A 16,745-nucleotide genomic window follows, 5' to 3' on the forward strand; every position below is an offset into this window, starting at 1 on the left:
ATCTGTATAAGTCAGCTGTTAGTATTTACATTATCATGACGGGTCAATATATGATTATTTCCCTTTTTTACACCTGTCACCCTCAAGTTAATAATTGCCTTGTTTTTCTATCTTTTTATTGGTGATGGTGTTTTTGCTTCACCCACTGCTTGTTTATTCCAAATGTTCCAGAGGATTCTATACCTCAAACATCTATCATTTAAAATGAAACACTGAGATGTAAATCTCCAATGAGTTCCAGTTTTCCTTCCCTGACTATTCTCTTGCTCTGATCTGTGCAAATGATCTAGTCCTGCTGAATAGCTGACATCCTGGGACTTCACTTTGTGCTTGTCTTATATTGAAGTCCTGGGTCTTAAGGATCTAGTATTTTCTTAGTTTACTTCCTCATTTTGCTGAAATACTTTAGTAATTTTCTAAGAAAGTTTGCATTAAAGGTAGTTTGAGTCCTTGCATGTACTAAAATATAGTAACTGTAATGTTCCCTTTACCCAGGCCCACACAAAAATCTCGCTTCATTCATGAAACTTCCTTAGAGCCAGTAATAAATTCTGCCTTATCTTTTATAACACTTACCATATCATTCATTAGCCATATACTCCCGTTGTGCAATTATCTCAAGTACATGCATTTTATCTTTCACATTAGTTAGAGTCATAAACTTTTATGAATCCTTCAAAGCACCTACTTCGGTATTTCACACAAAAATGATTTGTTTGGCTCCTTATAATACCTACCACCAAGGAAGTATTCATCTATTCTGTTAATGTGGAGACTGAAAGTTTTATTAATGTCACTTTCCATCTGAGTTTATTTTAGATTGAAAAGAGAAAAGGGCATAATCCAACTGAAAAAGAGTAACAGGTTAGGGATCTGAACAACCAAGCATTTGAAGAATATTTCTTATGACAACTGAAATATAATTTTATATAAAATTATATACACCTTAAATTCAGGATACTACAGTAAAGAACTAGATATATTCTAGCCATAGTTTATTTCATGCCATGTGTTTATCAGAATATACTTATCTTATCCGTCATGGTGATAATTTACTTAAGTCTTATGCCAATGTGAACCTACTGAGGGTGCAAGTCTCTATAAGCAAAGTTGTCCTTTCTATCTCTGCTATCTTAGGGATTTTTCACTTTTTAACAAGGACGTACATGGTGATTACTTTATATTTCAGGTATATGCTAAGTGTTTCTATAAATACTAACTCATTTAATCGCAACAACCCGAGAAAACAAGTGCTGTTACTATCCTCATTTTACGGATGGGGAAATCAAAGCACAGAGAAGTCAAATAATTTGCCTAAGACCACATAGGTCACAACCAGAGAGACAGAGCTAGGATTCAACTTCAGGTAGTCTGACTTCAGAGACCTTACACTTAGCCACTCTCTCGGTTTATGTATGCCTAATGAGACGATGACAGCTCTTCTTAATACTGAGCCTGGCTGTGTTCTCCAGGTCTGGGAAAGATACTCCAGTACTCTTGCCTAGAGAATCCCATGGAGGGAGGAGCCTGGTAGGCTATAGTCCATGGAGTCGCAAAGAGTCGGACACGACTGAGCGACTTCATTTTCTTAGTGTCACAATTGAGTGTGCCCACCTTATTGAAACATTTCTTCACCAAGCCACACTCTGGTTTTCCTCCCACCTCGCCTACTGTCTTCTCAATCTCCTTTTTGTATCCTCTTATCTTTTCAACCTTTTGCTCAAGATAAAAAGTCTTACAGTCTTTCTTCCTCCCTCTTTCAGATCTTTCCTTATCTAAAAATAGTCTGTGAATATTCTCGCTGTTCTGATTTTGTAATAATCTGGGTAGGCTAAACATTCGCTATACTAAGACCATTTACGTGTCCCCAGATCTACTTCTTTTCCTAAGTCTGGTTTTATAAATGTTGGTGATAAACCAAGTCTGATTTATATGATGCATCTTGTGTGTGAAATGTCTGTGACTCTAGGTATCTGATCAATCTTGAAAAATGATAGCACAGCTAGTGTGACAATGTTTGAAAATAACCATTGCTAGTTTGATGACTGCCAGTTGCCATTAAATGAACTGTAAAATTTTAAAAAATAAATAAAAGTAGTCATCTAAGCACTACCTAATGCTTTACCCTATTTGATTTTTCTTCATAGCACAATACTATATGAGATTATGTACATACATGTGTGTTTCTTCTACTAGCATGTAAGTTCCATAATGGGTTTAAATCTATTTTAATTTGCGTTCCTTTAAAATATGCTGTTTTCTTTTTACCCCTTCTTGCCTTCTTTTAAATTATTATTCATTTTGTTTAGATTAATTATTTTATTATTTCAGTTTTACTCTCTGATTCTGTTGTTTTAGATAAAACATGCATGCTTAATCCATCATTTTTGAAGATCTAAAACAAAATTATTGTCTTTCTCCTGGATAACATAGGGACCTTAGAATGCTTTAACTCCATTAATTTTTTTTGGCATACATATTATTATTGTCTAGTATTTTAAATGCATCTTTTCTTGAAACCTAATAAGCATTATTACTGTTTTTTACAGTCATTTAAAAAAATGTTTGTCCATACTTTCATCACTTTCTTTGCTTTTCTTTCTGCATCTCAAACATTGTCCCAAATCTTAGTCTCAGGTTACCATCCTTTTGCTCAAACTTTCCATGGAGAGATTCTTCAGTAGGTGAACTTTCTCAGTTTGTGTTAATTTAAACAAAACTCTTGAACTCTTCTTCAGGGGCAGTGCATTCTTTGACAATTATTCAGGAATGAAAGAGGTGAGAATATTAATGTGAAAGTATCATAATGCCCCATAACTGCACAATTCTGTAGCTGAATTTAGAACATCTGATTGTGGACCAAAATAGCTCATTTATCATGCCACGCTTCACCCTGGCTAGAACATAACAGAAGCCATACCGGGTTATGGCACCAATATGTACAACTTCTCCTTTATTTCAGGCCCAGAGTTTTTTTCATTTAGGACAAGAACCAGTTAGCCTGAAGATGGTGAGTTGTAGCCTATCCTTTGTAAAAGGGGAATTGGAATAAAGAAGATGGAAAAGAACCAGTATACAGGCAGATCAGTTTCAGTAAAAAGTATATGTGGCTCAGTGGTAAAGAATCCACCTGCAATGCAGTAGACACCAGTTTGATCCCTAGTTCAGGAAGACCCACTGGAGTAGGAAATGGCAATCTACTCCAGTATTTTTGCCTGAAAAATTCCATGGACAGAGGAGCCTGGCAGACTACAGTCCACGGGATTGCAAAAAAGTTGGACATGACTTAGCATCTAAACAACAACATATGTATAACTATCTAGAAATTCATTCTTTTAAAATTGTTTGGTCCCTAATGCCATCAACAGGACTCCTGGAATGTCTTTTGTTCCCCTGGGAGTATCTATTTGAAAACACTAAACTACCATATAACTTGTGAAACCCACAAGACTGTTCCTACAAGGCTCTTGGGAAGAATGCAGAGATCAGAAAAATGTATGTAACCTTTCAATTTCATAAAATCAGCACATGGATCTTAAGTATGTAAGTAGCTCAGAAGGCTGACACTAAAGTGAGTGACTGTTAAGAAACAGTAAGGAACTAGCCAATAGTCAACAAAAGCATTTATTGCTACAGAACTACTTTGGACTGACTCACAAATTACTGCTACAAAAGTTCAAGGGAATCAGAATAGGTAACATACAAACTCAGAACTATGCACTGAGGTCTCACTATACACTAAGTACACAGTCTGTTAATTAACATAATCATGGAAAGCTGACTGAATTAAGCCATTGTGTACAGGAGTACCAGAAGGTGAAATTTCTGTGATTACAGCTCAGAGAAGGACTATTGTTATTTCATTTTAAAGCATCATCAACTTTGCAGGAAGCAAATAAGACAGATGGCTTAAGAGCAGGGTACACATGAGAATTGGTTAAAAAGCTTGGTCAAATGCACATGTCCAAATCCCACTGCACACTGACTAAGAATCTCCAGGGTGATTCTTGTTGCCCACACTTGGTTAGAAACCACTGCTTTAGGGAATTTATTTCTAGAAAATCTGTTGTAGTCAAGACTTGCTGTAAAGAATTTCTTCACATTTAACCAATATTACAAATTTTACCAAAACTACTGTACTCTGGATTATTTTAATAGAGATTCCATCACCTTACATATAGAGACAGGTCCTAGGTCTTTGTTCTTAATGATAAATTTGTAGTATAATTTTACTAAGAAACTTTGCAGACCAGGCATCATTCAGAGTATCTGCTTGTTTCTTGGTTAAGCCATATAAAGGCCCTTAAAGCTGGTCACAAAAGGTGCCCCACCAACAGTTAGATAGGACTAAAAGGCTGAAACTTATTGTAGAATGTAAAATGAAAGTTTAACCAACAAGAAACTTGATATATTTGACAATTTTGATTGCAAGATTAGGCAAAGAGGAAAGGGTTAGAGGAGGGTGGATTATATGGACTAAACTGGACAGCTGTATGAGAACTAAGTCAGCTCTAGACTTGCACTGTCTCTCTTGGCTCACGTGCTGTCTTTCAAATCATATCTCCCTCTTTCATCTTTGAAAAGCACCTGATTGCACTGGGAAATTAGCTATGTAACATATTGTCATGTAACCATCCCTGTTCACTAGCCCCTGGTTCAGAAATTAGTTGTATTGTCCATTCTGGCTGGAGCAGCAGAACTGGTTTCATCCCAGCAAACTGACTGGTTTTATCAGCAGGGCAGTGTTGATCAACATTGTAAGACTTTATAAACCAACCAGTATATTGCTATTGTTCAACATGTTTGGTGATGAAGCCCGGGGAAGATTCTGCTGACCAGTCTCTCCAAGGAATCTTTTTGGGTCATTTTCAGCAGTATTCACTAACCTTCCACTTTGAACTCTGGCAGGTCCAGAAGAGGCACTTCAGACCATCTGATATTTATAGGAGCTTAGTTTGAAAACTAAGTTTACTCCTTATAAGAAAATTTATGACCAACCTAGACAGCATATTAAAAAGCAGAGACATTACTTTGCCAGCAAAGGTCAATCTAGTCAAGGCTATGATTTTTCCAGTAGTCATGTATGGATGTGAGAGTTGGACTATAAAGAAAGCTGAGCACTGAAGAACTAGTGCTTTTGAATTGTGGTGTTACAGAAGACTCTTGAGAGTCCCTTGGACTGCAAGGAGATCCAACCAGTCCATCCTAAAGGAGATCAGTCCTGGGTGTTCCTTGGAAGGACTGATGCTGAAGCTGAAACTCCAGTACTTTGGCCACCTCATGCAAAGAGCTGACTCATTTGAAAAGACCCTGATGCTGGGAAAGATTGAGGGCAGGAGGAGAAGGTGATGACAGAGGATGAGATGGTTGGATGGTATCACCAACTCAATGGACATGAGTTTGAGTAAACTCGGGGAGTTGGTGATGGACAGGGAGGCCTGGCATGCTGCAGTCCATGGGGTCGCAAAGAGTTGGACACGACTGAGCGACTGAACTGAACTGAGTTTGAAAACACTGTCATTTGTAGACCCTTGAACAGGGAAGTCAAATGAATAGAATGATAGTTGACAAGAGTTTGGTGAGTAAGAAATTGCTATGATGACCTAGATATTTGAGAGGCTGGAGAAATTGAAAAATTTCTACTGTGTTAATCCAAGCTTGAGGTGATGAACACCGTGTAAGTTTCTACATTGCTGCTGTAACAAATAACCACAGCAAATTACCTCGGTGGCTTAAACAATACAAATGTATGTCTTCAGTTCTTTAGTTCAGAAGTCTTGCATAGGTCTTACAAGGCTAAAATCAAGGTGTTGGCAAGATTGCAATCCTTTTTAGAAGCTCTAAGAGGGAACCCATTTCCTTGCCTTTTCCAGCTTCTAGAAGCTGAGCACATTCCCTGCCTTGTGACCATCCTCCATCTTTAAAGTCAGCAACAGCAGATTACTCCTTATGCTGCTATATCTCTAGTTCTCTAATCATAGTTGGGAAAGTTTCTCCAGTTTTAAGGACTCATGTGGTTAGACTGGACCCACCCAGATAATCCAGGATAATTCCTCTATCTCAAAGTTAGTAATCTTAATGACATCTGCCAAGTCCCTTTTACCATATAAGGTAATACACACATTTTCCAGAGGTCAAAGCGTAGATGTCACTGGGGGCCATTCCTATGTTTATCATAAACACCTAGAATGGATATTTTAGACAATCAATAGGACTTCCCGTTTAGCTGGGTTGATGGCCTCAAGAGTCGATTTGGTAGGCTTCCCAGGTGGCGCAGTGGTAAAAGAATCCACCTGCCAATGCAAGAGATACAAGAAATGTGGGTTGGATCCCTGGGTTAGGAAGATCTCTTGGAGCAGAAAATGGCAACCCACTCCAGTATTCTTGCCTGGAAAACTCCATGGACAGAGGAGCCTGGCAAACTATAGTCCATGGGGTCACAAACAGTTGGATATGAATGAGTACAGTAGCAGCAGAGTCAATTTGGTGTGGAAATAGAGTGGAAGAGGTAGAAGAAGATCAAGTATTAGTCGTTCGGGTAACTTCACCCCTTTTCAACCAGTCTAAGACATATGAAAGTCTGTCTGCCTGCTGCCTTTCAGGGGAACCACCTGGTTGTGTGAAAGCATGGGTGTCTTGTGGAAGCTTCCAGATCTGAGATCAATAAGCCTTACAAAAGCAGACCTTTCTCCCCCTGCAAATGTTCCCAGGAATGGGATTAATTTCTCACCTTCTTGAGAACACTGGTGCCTCTCCCATCGGCACCGGCTGCCAGAAACCATCTGCCTCCCCTTTCTCCTCTTCCCTCACATGGGCCCGGTCTTGGTCAGGCTTACTCCCTGGATGGAACAAATGGAAGGGCGCAAGGGTATGGAGAATGACTGCAGATGTAGAAATCGATGCTGGGGCCACACTGGAATTGGTATGTGAGTGGAGAACCCACAGGATGTTTGATTTGGGTGGAGGTGAATGCTGTGGCCATCATTCTGAGTAGAATGTGAGCACCACAGTCTTTCTATAACACTGAGGGTGGCTCCAGGAAAAAGGATGCCTAGTTAAGACACTACCTCAGACAGTTCTGATCTCTTTATTTCTCAGTCTCGTTGGTTGCACCTGATTTCCTCCATGACATTAAACAACTGTTGTATGATTTTTCTGTTGGTAGCACACAATTTTTACAAATTAAAGAAAAAAAAGACAGGAACAAAAAGGTTATGCTTTTCATCTGTGTCTGTGTAAACAAACCCAGTAATTACCATAACTCAAATTGCTGCTGAAACTCTCCATGTTTTAATGTGCACACGGTCGCTCTTGCTACTAAATCTCTGCATATATCCTGGGAAGTTAATCCTGAATTAGGAAACAGAAAAACTGATTAAAATAAAACTGGGCCAAGTCCATGATTTTTATATTCATAAGATTCAAAATTTCTGTGAGGAAATGTGCAATGCAAATTGAATTATCTTCCAGAGTAATAATAAAAAAAGAAACCAAAACAATGGTAAAATATGGGCATCCATGCAGAGAGATGTATGAACTAGGCTTGCTGTGGTTTGGCTGATTGTAATTTAATATTCTCTCCCTCTGAAACAACCTATTCTAACCTGGCTGCAGAAACTCAGTTCTCTTCAATATGAAGTGAATATTACCTAGGTTTGATGTGGCAATATTTCCTCAAATTCTACAGTTTTGTCAAAAGAGATCTTTCACTGAACATTGTTAGTACTCACAAGTGTTCTAATTGCTGTCTTTCCTGATTGCCTTTAGGACAAAAGAGCAGTTGTACACGTTCAAAAAAAAAAGACAGAAGGGTGGAAGTTCACTGTTTTTGTGCCTATTGGCATTGGGTAGGTGAAACTGAGTATTAAGGAAGTAATATAGAAAACTCAGGTCCCCACATTTTCTTTTAATGTTTAATCACTAAGTCAGATCCCAGTCTTTTTGAGACTCCATAGACTATAGCCTGCCAGGCTCATCTGTCCATGGAATTTTCCAGGCAGAAATACTGGAGTGGGTTGCCATTTCCTCCTCCAGGGGATCTTCCTGACCTAGGGATCAAGCCTACGTCTCCTGCATTAGCAGGTGGGTTCTTTACCACTGAACCACCAGGGAAGCCCTTTCTTTCAATGAATTGGGCTAATTTTCAGGTCTCTACTACATGTCTTTCTTTATTCCTTCTGTATCCAGTCTTATCCCTCTCTGTCCTGCTTTCTGCCTGGGGAGGCTGACCTGTAGGGACTTCATCAATGAGCTCCCTTGCTCTCCGGCGGGCTTGCATTTGGGTTTGGCAATAGAGAGCCCCAGCAGGAGGTCAGAGGTAGAGGGGAGGGTAAGGGTCAGAGTTCCCTCTGGGTGACTGTGTCACTCCACTAAAGATGGCTGCTCTTGTCATGGCTGCCCTTTCCCCAGGCTCTGGAAACTGCTTTCTCTCCCTTTCCCTTCAGGCCTACCACTGTTATAAGCTTCAAGGTACTGTACTCCCCTGTGTGGTTTTGGTTTCCCGTATCTTGCGAAACCTTTATAAATACCCCTTTGGTAAACACTCCTCAAATTTTTCCAACTTGACTGAACTCTGTTTCATATTTCAACCCTTCCAGAGACAGGATCTGATTCACCTAATGCTGTATCTAAATTCTTCTCACATCCTGGGGGCCACCAACATCTTTTACTAGAAATATTAAGTGATCTTTCTGTGTCTACTTTTTAATGCTCAAAATCTAAAAGCTTCTCATCACAAATATAATGAAATCCAAATTCCCTACCATGACCCAGAGCCCTTTATATTCAGACTCTTATTAAAAAATTTTTTTTATTTATTTACTTTTGGCTGTGCTGGGTCTTCATTGCTGTGCAGACTGTTCTCTAGTTGCAGGGATCGGGGGCTAATCTCTAGCTGTGGTACCCAGGTTTCTCATTGTGGTGACTTCTGCCTTGCAGTGCATGGGCTCTGGGGCACGTGGTCTTCAGCATTTGTGGTGGCTGGGCTCTGGAGTGCAGGCTCAGTAGTTGTGATGTGTGAACTTTGTTGCTGCATGGCATGTGGGATCTTCCTGAATCAGGAATCAAGTGTGTGTCTCCTGCATGGGCAGGCAGACTCTTTACCACCGAGTGACCAGGGAAGCCCTAATCAGACCCTTAACATGCAGCTTCAACTTGAGTCACTTTCATCTCATAGGCTCTAGAACACAGCATCTTCTCTTTTGTCTAAGGACCTTTGTCCATGTTGGTCACTCTGCCAGGAGTGTCCTGTTCTTCTTATGGTTAGCGCTGTCAAAGACAAAATAATGAATCAGTGAGGAGATGGATTTATTCAGGCTATTGCAATAGGGGAAACCCTCAGATCTGAAGATTGGAGTATGCATTAAGTTTGTCGTCGGGGAGGAGCCAAGATGGCGGAGGAACGGGACGGAGAGACCACTTTCTCCCCTACAAATTTATCAAAAGAACAATTCAACGCAGAGCAAACTTCACAAAACAACTTCTGATCGCTAGCTGAGGACATCAGGCGCCCAGAAAAGCAGCCCACTGTCTTCGCAAGGAGGTAGGACGAAATATAAAAGATAAAAAGAGAGACAAAAGAGCTAGGGACAGAGACCTGTCCCGGGAAGGGAGTCTTAATAGAGGAAGTTTCCAAACACCAGGAAACCCTCGCACTGGTGGGTCTGGGGGAAGTTTTCGAATCTCAAAGGGCAACCTAACTGGGAGGAAAAGAAATAAAACCCACAGATTACGTGCCTAAAAGCAACTCCCAGCAGAAAAGTACCCCAGATGCCCGTATCCGCCACCAGCAAGTTGGGGCGGTACAGAGAGGAGCGGGCGGCATTGCTTAGAGTAAGGACTGGGCCTGAGTGCCCTGAGGGCAATTGGAGGGAGCTTTTGTGAGAAACCAGCTTAAACTGTGGGACAGCAAAAGAGAGAGAGAAAATTAAGCGGCCCGAACACACTGCCGGCCGTTCACAGAACAAAGGGTCTGAGCAAGTCCAGAGGAGCTAGCCGGCTGCGGACTGGCCCAGCCCCGCCAGAGGCAGGAGGCAGGGGGGAGGGGAAAGGGGCAGGCTCGGCCCCAGAGGCGGCATCCCCTACCACACTGCAAACAGGCCTCCAGTTTCTAACCAAAGACTTCCTGAAATTCTGGATGGTCGACATCCACTGGGAGGGTCGCGGCTAAACACAAGGTGCATGCACCTGACCGGCACGAGCTGAAACTGAGGCTGGGACTGCGGAGGGGAGAAGGCCTGCCGTACCCGGGGAGAGTGCGCCCGTCAAGCTCCTGGCTGCCTGAGCTCCTTGGGCCGGGGAAGACACAAAACGCAGGCGCAACCTAGTCCGTGCTTTCATGGAGAACCCGAAAACTGGAACCACACGCAACGCAGGGCATGCTCTATATAGAGCAGCCGGGAGCCTGAGCAGCGTAGATGGGGAAAACAGTGCCCCTCCTCCCCTCAGCGCGACGGAACTAGCGAACCTAAACAAGAGACCACCTCCGCCCGCCTGTGTCAGGGCGGAAAGTAGGCACTGAAGAGACCGGCAAACAGAAGCCAAATAAACAAAGGGAACCGCTTCAGAAGGGACCGGTGCAACAGATTAAAATCCCTGTAGGTAACACTGACTACACCGGAAGGGGCCTATAGATATCAAGAAGTGTAAGCTGGAATGAGGAGCTATCTGAAACTGAACCGAACCCACACTGACTGCAACAGCTCCAGAGAAATTCCTAGATATATTTTTACCTTTTTTTTTTAATTAAAAAAATTTTTTTCTTTTCTTTTCTTTTTTTTCTCTTTTATTTTCTTGAAAAATTCCCTATTACTCCCCCATTACTCCTTAACTTTCATTTTCACATATTTTTACGATTTTTTTAATTAGGAAAAAAATTTTTTTTCTTGTTTTTTTTTTCTTTTCTTTTTTTTCTTTTTCTCTTATTTTCTTTTGAAGTCCTCTATTACTCCTCTACTACTCCTTAATTTTCATTTTCATTTCACTATAACCTTGCAAAAAATAAAAAAGAGAAAAGCCCTATTTTAAATTGAACTTCATATATATTTCTAAAATTTTTTTGTGTTTTTGTTTTTGTCTTTAATATTGTATTTTTAAGAGTCTAACCTCTACTTTAGATTTTTAATCTTTGTTTTTCAGTATGTGATATAAATTTTGGACATTTAAGAATCCAATATTCAGTTCCCATTTTTACTCAGGAGTGTGATTACTCTCTCCCACTTTTGACTCTCCGTTTTCAACCTCAGAACACCTCTATTTCCTCCTTTCCCCTTCTCTTCCCAATCCAATTCCGTGAATCTTTGTGGGTGTCTGGGCTACGGAGAACACTTTGGGAACAGACAACTGCGTAGATCTGTCTCTCTCCTCTTGAGTCCCCCTTTTTCTCCTCCTGCTCATCTCTATCTCCCTCCTCCCTCTCCTCTTTTTCATGTAACTCTGTGAACCTCTCTGGGTGTCCCTCACAGCAGAGAATCTTTTCACCATTAGCCTAGAAGTTTTATTATCAGTGCTGTATAGTTGGAGAAGTCTTGAGACTACTGGAAGAATAAAACTGAAATCCAGAGGCAGGAGACTTAAGCCCCAAACCTGAGAACACCAGAAAACTCGACTACAAGGAACATTAAGTAGTAAGAGACCATCCAAAAGCCTCCATACCTACACTGAAACCAACCACCACCCAAGAGCCAGTAAGTTTCAGAGCAAGACATACGACGCAAATTCTCCAGCAACACAGGAACATAGATAGCCCTGAGTGTCAGCTCACAGGCTGCCCCAAATCACACATAACACATAGACCCATCTCAAAACTCATTACTGGGCACTCCATTGCACTCCAGAGAGAAAAATCCAGTTCCACGCACCAGAACACCGAAGCAAGCTTCCTAACCAGGAAACCTTGACAAGCCAATCGTCCAACCCCACCCACTGGGTGAAACCTCCACAATAAAAAGGAACCACAGACCTCCAGAATACAGAAAGCCCGCTCCAGACACAGCAATCTAAACAAGATGAAAAGGCAGAGAAATACCCAACAGGTAAAGGAACATGAAAAATGCCCACCAAGTCAAACAAAAGAGGAGGAGATAGGGAATCTACCTGAAAAAGAATTTAGAATAATGATAATAAAAATGATCCAAAATCTTGAAAACAAAATGGAGTTACAGATAAATAGCCTGGAGACAAAGATTGAGAAGATGCAAGAAATGTTTAATAAGGACCTAGAAGAAATAAATAAGAGTCAATTAAAAATGAATAATGCAATAAATTATATCAAAAACATTATGGAGGGAACCAAGAGTAGAATAATGGAGACAGAAGATAGGATAAGTGAGGTAGAAGATAAAATGGTGGAAATAAATGAAGCAGAGAGGAAAAAAGAAAAAGGACAACCTCAGGGACCTCTGGGACAATGTGAAACGCCCCAACATTCGAATCATAGGAGTCCCAGAAGAAGAAGACAAAAAGAAAGGCCATGAGAAGATACTCGAGGAGATAATAGCTGAAAACTTCCCTAAAATGGGGAAGGAAATAGCCACCCAAGCCCAAGAAACCCAGAGAGTCCCAAACAGTATAAACCCAAGGCGAAACACCCCAAGACACATATTAATCAAATTAACAAAGATCAAACACAAAGAACAAATATTAAAAGCAGCAAGGGAGAAACAACAAATAACACACAAAGGGATTCCCATAAGGATAACAGCTGATCTATCAATAGAAACCCTCCAGGCCAGAAGGGACATACTTAAAGTAATGCAAGAGAATAACCTACAACCTAGATTACTGTACCCAGGAAGGATCTCATTCAGATATGAAGGAGAATTCAAAAGCTTTACAGACAAACAAAAGCTGAGAGAATTCAGCACCACCAAACCAGCTCTTCAACAAATGCTAAAGGATCTTCTCTAGACAGGAAACACAGAAAGGTTGTATAAATGTGAACCCAAAACAACAAAGTAAATGGCAACAGGACCATACCTATCAATAATTACCTTAAATGTAAATGGGTTGAATGCCCCAACCAAAAGACAAAGACTGGCTGAATGGATACAAAAACAAGACCCCTATATATACTGTCTACAAGAGACCCACCTCAAAACAAGGGACACATACAGACTAAAAGTGAAGGGCTGGAAAAAAAATTACACGCAAATGGAGAAAAAAAGAAAGCAGGAGTTGCAATACTCAGGTAAAATAGACTTTCAAATAAAGGCTGTGAAAAGAGACAAAGAAGGACACTACATAATGATCAAAGGATCAATCCAAGAAGAAGATATAACTATTATAAATATATAATATCCTCTATGACCCACCTCCCAGAATATTGGAAAGAAAAGCAAAAATAAACAAATGGGACCTAATGAAACTTAAAAGCTTTTGCACAACAAAGGAAAATATAAGCAAGGTGAAAAGACAGCCCTCAGATTGGGAGAAAATAATAGCAAACAAAGCAACAGACAAAGGATTAATCTCAAAAATATACAAGCAACTCCTGCAGCTCAATTCCAGAAAAATAAATGCCCAATCAAAAAATGGGCCAAAGAACTAAACAGACATTTCTCCAAAGAAGACATACAGATGGCTAACAAACACATGAAAAGATGCTCAACATCACTCATCATCAGAGAAATGCAAATCAAAACCACAATGAGGTACCATTATATGCCAGTCAGGATGGCTCCTATCCAAAAGTCTACAAGCAATAAATGCTGGAGAGGGTGTGGAGAAAAGGGAACCCTCTTATACTGTTGGTGGGAATGCAAACTAGTACAGCTGCTATGGAGAACAGTGTGGAGATTTCTTAAAAAACTGGAAATAGAACTGCCATATGACCCAGCAATCCCACTTCTGGGCATATACACCAAGGAAACCAGATCTGAAAGAGACACGTGCACCCCAATGTTCATCACAGCACTGTTTATAATAGCCAGGACATGGAAGCAACCCAGATGCCTATCAGCAGACGAATGGATGAGGAGGCTATGGTACATATACACCATGGAATATTACTCAGCCATTAAAAAGAATTCATTTGAATCAGTTCTAATAAGATGGATGAAACTGGAGCCCATTATACAGAGTGAAGTAAGCCAGAAATATAAAGAACATTACAGCATACTAACATATATATGGAATTTAGAAAGATGGTAATGATAACCCTATATGCAAAACAGAAAAAGAGACACAGATGTACAGAACAGACTTTTGGACTCTGTGAGAGAAGGCGAAGGTGGGATGTTTTGAGAGAACAGCATCGAAACATATATATTATCTATAGTGAAACAGATCACCAGTGCAGGTTGGATGCATGAGACAAGTGCTTGGGCCTGGTGCACTGGGAAGACCTAGAGGGATTGGGTAGAGAGGGAGGTGGGAGGGGGAATCGGGATGGGAATACATGTAAATCCATGGCTGATTCATGTCAATGTATGACACGACCCACTGCGGTATTGTAAAGTGATTAGCCTCCAACTAATAAAAATAAATGAAAAAAAAAAGTTTGCTGTCGTTGCTATAACAGACCATTGCAAAACTAGTGGTTTTAAAGAATAGGAAGCTATTCTATTATAGTTCTGCAGGCCAGAAATCTGAATTGAATCTTAACATGGCTAAAATCAAGATGTTGGCAGGACTGTGATGCCTATGGAAGGTCTGTGTGAGACTGATCCCTTCCTTTTACCCACATCTAGAACTGAGTTCCTTGTCTCATGGTCCCTTCCTCTGTCTTCAAAACCAGTGATGTAATATTTTTTCTCTGACTCTGCTTCTATCATATGACTGCCTTCTCTTTTATCTACAGTTGTCTCCTTCTGCAACCCTCCTACAAGGGTACTTGTGATTCTACTTAGGGTCCAACCAGATAATCTGGATCACTGTCTCACTCAAGCTCATTAACAACTTTTGCAAAAGCCCTTTTTCTGTCAAAGGTAAGATATACATAGATTTCAGGGATTAGGACATGAATACCTTGTAGGGCCCTTATTTAGCCTACTGCAGCATGTCTCAGCAGGAGGATTGCACTAGATTTTATAGGGCTGCTGCTGCTGCTAAGTCACTTCAGTCGTGTCCGACTCTGTGCGACCCCATAGAAGGCAGCCCACCAGGCTCCCCCATCCCTGGGATTCTCCAGGCAAGAACACTGGAGTGGTTTGCCATTTCCTTCTCCAATGCACGAAAGTGAAACGTGAAAGTAAAGTTGCTCAGTCGTGTCCGACTCTTAGCAATCCCATGGCCTGCAGCCTACCAGGCTCCTCTGTCCATGGCATTTTCCAGGCAAAAGTACTGGAGTGGGGTGCATTGCCTTCTCCAGATTTTATAGGGAGGAGCAGACAAATTACAGGTGGAGTCATTTATAGTTGGGATTTTTTTTTTTTCAATCAAAGGAAGCTTCAGTGAAACAGAAAATGTTTAGCTGGTTTAGGGGAGCACATAATTCTAATCTTGGCTAATTATTCATGAGACAAGAAAGTCAGAGATCTCTGACTGTGTCAACAAAAGGGGAATGGTCTGGGTTAGGCCTTGTCACCAAAAATGGGAGCCATTTACAAATCTTATGGGAGTCATGAGAAAGAGTGGACAGCAAGCCTTATCTAAGCTTTGTGGGGAGTAATGGCTCATTACAGTTAGTCATTTTCTAAAACACAGAAGGATGGGGAATTTGGAGAAGAAAATATTGAGATTTCTTAATCATCACTGTTTTCTAGGATCCGAGGGGGTCACATAAAAGTTCAGCACTGTCATCATCTTCTCATCCTTAAATCTATTTTCATAGATGCCCTCCATCCCTAAATACCCTGTGTAAGTACTGCCCTTTCTGTTAGTCTCTGTCATGCTTTTCTCTTTATTTCCTTTGCAGTATTTTTCATAATCCATAATTATTTTGTATGCTTGTTTGCTTGTCTCTTCTATACCATAAACTTTTTGAGACCAGAGAAGATGGTTATTTTAAGAGCTTAGAACAGTGTGTCTGCATAGCTTTAGAGCCTGGCACATTTTGGTTGAATTGACCAAAGAAACAATACCAGATGGTCAGCAAACTCATTGGTAGTGAAATAAATAAGGATAAAAATAACGGTGAGATAAACAAGGAGAGACATTCTAGGCAGCAGGACCCACATATTCAGAGTCACAGTGGAGGGTGTGGAATGTGGTACATGGCTGCCATGGGATAGGGCTGAGCTTGGTGGGATTAGCTCCACAGTGAGTTAAAAATCAGACCTCCAAAGAGGTGGCTGGGGAATACTTCCTATTCCCCTCAGTGCTTGCATCCATTCACCCTTCCAACAAATCTTTCTGAATATATTCAATTTGCTAGGCACTGGTCTAGACTTTGGGGACAGAGCAGAGAACAGACCAGACAAAAACTAGTCTGACAGTAAATAGAAGAAGCAATTAAAATAAATTGTGCTGAATGTTAAAGAGAATAGCAAAGCACGAGAGTGAGATGTGGAATGTAGGCTTGCAGTTTAGAGAAAGTGCCCAAGGAAGGCCTCAGTGAGAATATGCTATCTGCCAGGTATAGGATTCCCCAGTGGCTCAGTGGTAAAGAACCCGCCTGCCAATGCCGGAGACACAGAAGACATGGGTTCAATCTCTGGGTTGGGAAGATCCCCTGGAAGAGGAAATGGCAACCCATTCCAGTACTCTTCCTGGGATAATCCCATGGGCAGAGGAGCCTGGTAGGTCATAGCACATGGGGTTGCAAAGATTCAGACATGACTGAGCATGCACACAGGTGTGGGATTGGG

The 16,745-nt window shown here is 40.9% G+C and overlaps 1 long non-coding RNA gene and 1 other non-coding gene across 3 annotated transcripts in view; both read left to right on the forward strand.

The window, feature by feature from the left end:
* The window catches only part of LOC110126042 (uncharacterized), a 98,925-nt gene that overhangs the window by 2,022 nt on the left and 80,158 nt on the right, over window positions 1-16,745 (forward strand). The window contains exons 1-2 of one of the 2 annotated variants that reach the window (XR_011488305.1): window positions 8,949-9,541; window positions 14,798-14,924. This is a non-coding gene — a long non-coding RNA (uncharacterized lncRNA). Of the gene's footprint in view, window positions 1-8,948; window positions 9,542-14,797; window positions 14,925-16,745 lie in introns of those variants that run through there. The other variant, XR_011488304.1, reaches the window with a different exon arrangement.
* Window positions 1,787-1,918, forward strand: LOC139035780 (small nucleolar RNA SNORA72). Its single transcript, XR_011488493.1, has one exon. It is a non-coding gene; the product is annotated as a small nucleolar RNA SNORA72 (small nucleolar RNA).

The sequence above is a fragment of the Odocoileus virginianus genome, chromosome 6 (assembly GCF_023699985.2).
Source record: "Odocoileus virginianus isolate 20LAN1187 ecotype Illinois chromosome 6, Ovbor_1.2, whole genome shotgun sequence".
NCBI lineage: Eukaryota > Metazoa > Chordata > Mammalia > Artiodactyla > Cervidae > Odocoileus > Odocoileus virginianus.